This window comes from Muntiacus reevesi, chromosome X (genome assembly GCF_963930625.1).
Source record: "Muntiacus reevesi chromosome X, mMunRee1.1, whole genome shotgun sequence".
NCBI classification, from domain to species: Eukaryota; Metazoa; Chordata; class Mammalia; order Artiodactyla; family Cervidae; genus Muntiacus; species Muntiacus reevesi.
In genome coordinates, this window is record NC_089271.1 from 96,392,380 (window position 1) to 96,402,125 (window position 9,746).

Genomic DNA, 9,746 nt, shown 5'->3' on the forward strand with positions numbered 1-9,746 from the left:
CTAAATTTAAAGTGTAGTTTATAACTTCTCAATATAAAGTCAGTCTATAAAAAACTAGACTCTTAATGAATGAGAGAGTAGAGTTAAAGGAGTTTTATTTCAGTCTTAACACCATTTTTCTATTTTCATTTGCACAGTTGGAGACTCTGTAAATACCACACACAGTCACATCCCTGCAACTGGATCAAGGTTTCACAGTGGCTTGGCCACCTCAGACCTCGCTCCATTCACATGAGGCTTTCTCACTAGATACACGTGGTTACACACCAGAAACCTGCTTGATATCTATCTTAAAATGTTTATGACACCATTACACGTTCTGTTAAGTGTTATGTGTGCATGCATGCTAACTCGCTTCAGTTGTGTCCAACTCTTTGTGATCCCATAGACTGCAGCCTACCAGGCTCCTCTGCCCATGGGATTCTACAGGCAAGAGTACTGGAGTGGGTTTCCATTTCCTCCTCCTGGGGATCTTTCTGAACCTGGGATCAACCCGGGTCTCTTGTGGCTCCTGCGTGCAGGTGATTTTTTACTACTGAACCACCAGGGAAGCTCATTAAGTGATTTATATGAGAAATGAAGGTCAGTGCAAACATTAACCTACAGGCTGAAATCTAAATACCTGACCAGGGCATGTGAGGTTCCAGAAACCTGGCCCTTCCCTGTCCTGCCTGGTTGCACCCCCACCTTATATGCTGTTTCCCCACCTTGTATTTGCATGAAACTCTGAGTCTCTTTCATGCTTCTGATTCTTGGCTAGACTCTTTCCTTTGTTCAGAATGCTCTGCTTTTTCTCGTGGCAAACTTCTTCCTCAAGAAGTCAGCCAAAAAATGTTCATCTAGTCAAGGCTATGGTTTTTCCAGTAGTCATGTATGGACATGAGAGTTGGACTACAAGGAAATCTGAGTGCTGAAGAACTGATGCTTTTGAACGGTGGTGTTGGAGAAGACTCTTGAGCGTCCCTTGGACTGCAAGGAGATCCAACCAGTCCATCATAAAGGAAATCAGTCCTGAATATTCATTGGAAGGACTGATGTAGGAGCTGAAACTCCAATACTTTGGCCACCTGATGCAAAGAACTGACTCATATGAAAAGATCCTGATGCTGGGAAAGATTCAAGGTTGGAGGAGAAGGAGATGACAGAGGATGAGATCGTTTTATGACATCACTGACTCAGTGGGCATGAGTTTGAATAAATTCTGTGAGTTGGTGAAGGGCAGGGAGGCCTGGCGTGTTGCTGTCCATGGGGTCACAAAGAATCGGACAGGATTGAGCGACTGAACTGAACTGAACTGAACTGTCCTCTTTGCTTCCCTTCTCCTCCTGCACTAAATCTTTCCCAGCTTCAGGGTCTTTCCCAGTGATTTGGCTCTTGGCTTCAGATGGCCAAACTATTGGCTCTTCAAGTTCAGCATCAGTCCCTCCGCAAAGAGTCCCAGTTGATTTCTTTCTTGATTGAGTTGTTTGATACCTCTGCTGTCCACAAGACTCTCAGGAGTCTTCTCAAGCCTCACAGTTGCAATACCTCAATGATTTGGCACTCAGTTCTTGTGGTCCATCCTTCAGCTCCATACATGACTTCTCAAAAAACCATAGCTTTGACTATTTGGATCTTTGTCAGTAATGAATCTGCTTTTTAACCTGTGTCCACATCGGTCATAGCTTTTCATCCACGTGGCAAGTGTCTTTCACGTTTATGGTTTCAATCATTGCCCACAGTGATGTTGGAAGTCAAGAAAATTAAAGCTGTCCTGGATTCCATTGTATCTCCATTGATATGACTTGAAATGTGGGACAAAATGCCATGACTTTATTTGATGAATATTGAGTTTTTATACAGCTTTTTCACTCTCTTCTTTCACCTTCATCACGAAACTCTTTAGTTCCTATTGCCTTTCTGCCATTTGGGTTGTGTCATCTGTAGAACTAAGGTTACGTCAAATTTCTTACAGAAATTTGCTTCCAGCTTGAGACTCATCCAGCATGTTAGTTTCCATGATGTACTCTGCACAGAAGTTAAACAAGCTGAGTGACAGTATATAGCATTGATGCATGTATTCTTTAATTTTGAACAAGTTCATTTTTCCGTATTCGAATGTAATTCTTATATCTTGACCTGAATACTTGTTTCACAGGAGACAGGTATGGTGGACTGGTATTCCTGCGTCTTTTAGAATTTTCCACAATTTGTAGTGAACCACACTTTCCAAACCATTAGTAGTGACAATGAAGCAAATGGAGATGATTTTATTGATTTCTCATGCTTTTTCTACAGTTGAAATACCAACTAAGTTTTACCAAGTACACAAGCTTTTTTTTTTCTTTCTGTTTTGCTTTGTTTTGGTTGGTTATTTGTTTCTCAATCTTTTTCAAGTAATCAACTACTAAATGGGGGTTTCCTGAACAATTGCCATCTATCTCTACAACAATTAAATTATGCCCATGTTAGTCTTTGATATTTGATTTCCCAGTGAAAACAGTTAAGTTTTGTGAGCAGAAATGAGGGAGCTGAACTGTCAGGACTGTTCTACAAATAGCTAGATACTTTCAGGAACTGTCCTTTGGGGCCAGATTTTTATATCATCTCTAAACTGGGAAAAAACTATATTTTTTCATGTTGAGGACAATTCCTCATTAGCAGAAATTTCGGGGGAAAAATGTGCTTGATTGCATGTTGGAAGTCAAAGAATTACCAGTTATGTGTGTATGCATGTAACCTACCATCAAACATATTAATTCATGTCAACTTAAGTTTGCTGTTTTACTGCCATTCAATAAGGGATTACAGAACTTGCCTGGAAAAAAATCAGAAGTTCCAAATTAGCAGAATGGTAGGAGGACGTTGAGTGCATCTCTTTCCATGAATGAATCACAAATAATACTTCTACAGAGGCAACAGTTCAGCAAAAGCATCAGCTGAATACAAGAGAAAACCTTGGTCAACAGAGAGGCCTGTGTGGCTATTAGACATAACTGGATAGAACTGAGTTAAGATGGGGAAATGAGGACAAGAGGAAACAGGACCAAACGTGTGCCATGGGGTGGGAGATGGAGAAGCAGGAAAGAGATTTAGGATCCAGGCAGGCCAACTCACTAAAGGTAAATTACTTTGGACTTAAAGGAAACCAGGTGAAGAGGCAGATGAAGCATAGCTAGTATACAGTGAGAATAACACTGAGAATGTGTGGTGTGGCCCTACATGTCCCTAACTGCAATGCAGGTCAACCAGTGTGCATGGGGCCTGGAAGCTGGAATATGGGATTTAGAGAATCATCCTGGGAGAGAACTGCAGTTGACTATGTGGAGATGTCCTGATGGAGCAGGGAGGAGGACATGTTTTGCAGGGAATGCCTTTCAAGGAATCCAAAACTACCAAAGAAGCAGGACCTTAGTGCTGAGTCAGACACAGCATGTGGAGACACCATTGTATCTCCCTTGTTCCCACATTCTCAGATTTACCAGCAGGGATAGGGAAAGACTAGTCAGAACTACCACTCACACTCATGCCTCCAGAGGCTAGAAAAGGATCCCATTATGCCCATGGCTGCTGGTTCCTCTGCACAACTGGTAGGTACCACCAGGAATCCTGCTGTCCAAGTAGATGTACCACCTCTGCCCGTGCTCACCAAGGCAGATACAAGTGTTCCATAAGAGTCTTGGGAAGACTCCTTTAGTGACCACATATAGAGGTAGTGATAAAATTACATCTGAGACCCAGGGGCAGGGTCACTAAGGAAGAGGATTGAAACTTTTCCCACCAGCTGAACAAGCTACAGATTAAATCCACACGATCAACTACACAGGCTATTCATCTATGGAATACATATAAGGACAGTTGGAGTTCCCACAACAGAAAATGCCCAGGCTCTGGCTGCTCTAAAGACATATAGTGCTTAAACCAGATTAGAGTCTGAGCTATCCCTATAGCGTATCCAGTGTCCAGATCTTCCCAACATAGGAGAGCTTCCTGGAGACGTGAAGCTTCACTGTGGTTTATCTTGAGGACCAGTAGTACACTGAGAGCTGAGGCCCTAGGTAGCATTTATTATAATTAAAATCTTTTGATATGTTCTGTTGTCGAACCACTCTGTTTCTCAGTTGTAGTATTTCTTGTTATTATTCTTATTTATTTGGTCTTTTAAGACTGTTTAAATCATATTTTTACTTTTGTATACATACATTTTGAGTTTACCTTGTTTTCCTACTTTCTGCCCCTTTTTTGTTGATGCTATTCTCTTTCTTTAATAGATATATATTCCTATATTAACTGTGATTTGATGTTGTTCTATGAGGAGGCTCTTATCATTTTCGTCAGGTTGGTCTTCTTTATCTTTCAGGTGGTGCTCTGTTCTGTTGATGTTATTTGGAGTTTTGACTTATTTGGTTAGTTCTCTTGTTGATTCTGTCTTCTTCACTATTGTAAATATTGTTTGTCTTATTTTTCCTGATTTTGTTTTCTTACCAACTGTGTTTTCCTTTTTTCCCTTCTCTCTCTAATCGCTTACTCTGGGATCTTGTTTCATCGACCAGAAGTTGGGCCTGATCTTCTAGGGTGTCAGCATTGAGTCCAGGATGATGGACCACCAGCGAATACCTGGCTCTACTGAATATTATATGATGAGAGTCCCCATAAAGGTCTGAACCTGAATCTAAGATCCAATTTTTCCCAGTTGTCTGCACTACCCAGAGTGGATGCCTCACGCCACACAACAAGCAAGATAGAAACATAAGCTGAATCATTAGCAGACAGGCTGCCTAATGTCAGACTAATCCCATACACACCTGCAAAAGAAACCAACTGACATGGTTCTGCAATTATAGAAAGAAGCCTCAGCTGTGGCCACAATAACATAGCTTCCATTCCCTCTCCCTTCAAAGCCACGCAAGCCACTGAACCACAAATTATTCACTTGGCGTACAGACTGGAAGTAAGAACTACACCCCTGCACCCTGGGGAGAAAGGACAATTACATAGTAAGATAAAGAAATGTGAAACCAGAGAAATACTTTGCAGGCAAAGGAAAAAGATAAGAACCCACAGTTCAGTTCAGTTCAGTCACTCAGTCGTGTGACTGAACCGGACTCTTTGTGACCCCATACAATGCAGCACATCAGGCCTCCCTGTCCATGAGCAACTCCCGTAGCTTACTTAAACTCACGTCCATTGAGTCGCTGATGTCATTCAACCATCTTACCCTCTATTGTCCCCTTCTCCTCTCAGTCATTGTGGAGAGTTCTGACAAAATGTGGTCCACTGGAGAAGGGAATGACAAACCAGTTCAGTATTCCTGCCTTGAGAAGCCCATGAATAATATTAAAAGAAAAAAAAAATATAGGACACTGAAAGATGTACTCCCCAGGTCGGTAGGTGTCCAAAATGCTACTGGAGATCAGAGTTGAAATAACTCCAGAAAGAATGAAGAGAAGGAGTCAAAGCAAAAACAACACCCAGCTGTGGATGTGACTGATGATGGAAGCAAGTTCCGATACTATAAAGAGCAATATTGCATAGGAACCTGAAATGTTAGGCCCATGTATCAAGGCAAATTGGAAGTGGTCAAACAGGAGATAGCAAAACTGACCATCGACATTCTAGGAATCAGCCAACTAAGATGGACTGGAATGGGTGAATTTAACTCAGATGACCATTATATCTACTACTGTGAGCAGGAATGCCTTAGAAGAAATGGAGTTTCCATCATAGTCAACAAAAGAGTCTGAAATGCAGTACTTGGATACTATCTCATAAACGACAGAATGATCTCCATTCATTACCAAGGCCAACCGTTCAATATCATGTTATTCCAAGTCTATACCCAGACCAGTAATGCTGAAGAAGCTGAAGTTGAATGGTTCTATGCAGACATACAAGACCTAGTAGAATTAACACCCAGAAAAGATGTCATTTTCATTACAGGGGACGTGAATACAAAAGTAGAAAGTCAAGAAACACCTAGAGTAACAGGGAAATTTGTCCTTGGAGTACAGTATGAAGCAGGGCAAAGGCCAATAGAGTTCTGCCAAGAGAATTCACTGGTAATAGCAAACACTCTCTTCCAACAACACAAGAGAAGACTCTACAGGTGGACATCACCAGACGGTCCACAGCAAAAGTAGATTGATTATATTTTATGCAGCCAAAGATGGAGAAGCTCTATACAGTCAGCAAAACCAAGATGGGGGCCATACTGTGGCTCAGATCATAAACTCCTTACTGCCAAATTCAGACTTAAATTGAAGAAAGTAGGGAAACCCACAAGACAATTCAGTTATCAGTTCAGTTCAGTCCCTCAGTCGTGTCCAATTCTTTTTGACTCCATGAACTCAAGAACGCCAGGCCACCCTGTTCATCATCAACTCCCTGAGCCTATCCAAACTCATGTCCATTGAGTAGGTGATGCCATCCAACCATTTCATCTTCTGTTATCCACTTCTCCCCCTGACCTCAATTTTTCCCAGGATCAGGATCTTTTCAAATGAGTCAGACCTTCAAATCAGGTAGCCAAAATATTGAAGTGTCAGCTACAACATCAGTCCTTCCAATGAACACCGAGAATTGATCACCTTTAGGATGAACTAGTTGGATCTCCTTGCCATCCAAGGGACTCTCAAGAGTCTTCTCCAACACCACAGTTTAAAAGAATCAATTGTTCAGTGCTAAGTTTATAGGGCAACTCTCACATCCATACATGACTACTGGAAAAAACATAGCCTTGACTAGACGGAAATTGATTGACAAAGTAATGTCTCTGCTTTTTACCTTTTTTCCATTTAGTTTTATTAGTTGGAGGCTAATTACTTTAAAATATTGTAGTGGTTTTTGTCGTACATTGACTTGAATCAGCCATGGATTTACATGTATTCCCCATCTCGATCCCCCCTCCCACCTCCCTCTCCAACCCATCTCTCTGGGTATTCCCGGTGCACCAGCCCGGAGCACTTGTCTCATGCATCCAACCTGGGCTGCTGATCTGTTTCACCCTTGATAGTATACTTGTTTCAATGCTACTCTCTCAGAACATCCCACCCTCGCCTTCTCCCACAGAGTTCAAAAGTCTGTTCTGTACATCTGTGTCTCTTTTTCTGTTTTGCATATAGGGTTATCATTACCATCTTTCTAAATTCCATATATATGCGTTAGTATACTGTATTGGTCTTTATTTTTCTGGCTTACTTCACTCTGTGTAATGGGCTCCAGTTTCATCCATCTCATTAGAACTGATTCAAATGAATTCTTTTTCATGGCTGAGTAATATTCCATACTGTATATACACCACAGTTTCCTTATCCATTCATCTGCTGATGGGCATCTTGGTTGCTTCTATGTCCTGGCTATTATAAACAGTGCTGCAATGAACATTGGGGTGCATGTGTCTCTTTCAGATTTGATTTCCTTGGTGTGTATGCCCAGGAGTGGGATTGCTGGGTCATATGGAAGTTCTATTTCCAATGTTTTAAGGATGTCCACACTGTTCTCCAGAGTGACTGTACTAGTTTGCATTCCCACCAACAGTGTAAGAGGGTTCCCTTTTCTCCACACCTTCTCCAGCATTTATTGCTTGTAGACTTTTGGATAGCAGCCATTCTGACTGGCATGTAATGGTACCTCATTGTGGTTTTGATTTACATTTCTCTGACAATGAGTGATGTTGAGCATCTTTTCATGTGTTTGTTAGACATCTGTATGTCTTCTTTGGAGAAATATCTCTTTAGATCTTTGGCCCATTTTTTGATACAGCCATTTATTTTTCTGGAATTGAGCTGCAGGAGTTGCTTGTATATTTTTGAGATTAATCATTTGACTGTTTCTTCATTTGCTATTATTTTCTCCCATTCTGAAGGCTGTCTTTTCACCTTGCTTATAGTTTCCTTTGTTGTGCAAAAGCTTTTAAGTTTAATTAGGTCCCATTTGTTTATATTTTCTTTTATTTCCAATCTTCTGGGAGGTGGGTCATAGAGGATCTTGTTGTGATTTATGTCAGAGAGTGTTTTGCCTATGTTCTCCTTTAGGAGTTTTATAGTTTCTTGTCTTACATTTGTATCTTTAAACCAGTTTGAGTATATACCATGTTCATGGATTGGAAGACTCAATATTGTGAAAATGAGTATACTACCCAAAGCAATCTATAGATTCAATGCAATCCCTATCAAACTACCAATGGTATTCTTCACGGAACTAGAACAAATAATTTCTCAGTTTGTATGGAAACACAACAAACCTCGAATAGCCAAAGTAATCTTGAGAAAGAAGAATGGAACTGGAGGAATCAACCTGCCTGACTTCAGGCTCTACTACAAAGCCACAGTCCTCAAGACACTATGGTACTGGCACAAAGACAGAAATATAGATCAACGGGACAAAATAGAAAGCCCAGAAATAAATCCACGTACCTACAGACACCTTATCTTTGAGAAAGGAGGCAAGAATATACAATAGAAAAAAGGCAACCTCTTTAACAAGTGGTGCTGTGAAAACTGGTCAACCACTTGTAAAAGAATGAAACTAGAACACTTTCTAACACCATACACAAAAATATTCTTTGTTTTTTAATATGCTGTCTAGGTTGGTCAAAACTTTCCTCCCAAGGTGTAACGGTCTTTTAATTTCATGACTGCAACCACCATTTGTAGTGATTCTCGAACCCCAACGAATAAAGCCAGCTACTGTTTCCACTCTTTCCCCATCTATTGGCCATGAAGTGATGGCCAGATGCCATGATGTTAGTTTTCTGAATGTCAAGCTTTAAGCCAATTTTTTCACTCTCCTCGTTCACTTTCATCAAGAGGTCTTTAGTTCTTCTTCACTTTCTGCCATAAGGTTGGTGTCATCTGCCTATCTGAGGTTATTGATATTTCTCCAGGCAATCTTGATTCCAGCTTGTGCTTCTTCCAACCAATCCTTTCTCATGATGTATTCTGCAATAAAGTTCAATAAGCAGAGTGAAAATACACTGCCTTGACGAACTCCTTTTCCTATTTGGAATCATCCTGTTGTTCCATGTCCAGTTCTAACTGTTGCTTCCTGACCTACATTCTGGTATCTCAAGAGGCAGGTCAGGTGGTCTGGTATTCCCACCTCTTTCAGAATTTTCCACAGTTTTTATGATCCACATAATCAAAGGCTTTGACATAGTCAATAAAGCAGAAATAGATGTTTTCTGGAACTCTCTTGCTTTTCCGATGATCCAGCAGATGTTGGCAGTTTGATCTCTGGTTCCTCTGCCTTTTCTATAAACAGCAGGAACATCTGGAAGTTCACGGTTCACATATTGCTGAAGCCTGGCTTGGAGAAATTTGAGTTTTACTTTACTCTTGTGTTTGACGAGTGCAATTTGCAGTAGTTTGATCATTCTTTGGTGTTACCTTTCTTTGGGATTGGACGGAAAAGTGACATTTTCCAGTCTTGTGGCCACTGGTGAGTTTTCCAAAATTGCTGGCATAATGAATGCATCACTTTCACAGCATCATCTTTTTGGATTTGAAATAGCTCGACTGGAATTCCATCACCTCCACTAGCTTTGTTCATAGTTATGCTTTCTAAGGCCCACTTGACTTCACATTCCAGGATGTCTGGCACTAGGTGAGTGATCACACAATTGTGATTATCTGGGTCATGAAGATCTTTTTTGTACAGTTCTTCTGTGTATTCTTGCCATCTCTTCTTAATATCTTCTGCTTTTGTCGGGTCCATACCACGTCTGTCCTTTATTGAGCCCATCTTTGCATAAAATATTCCCTTGGTAT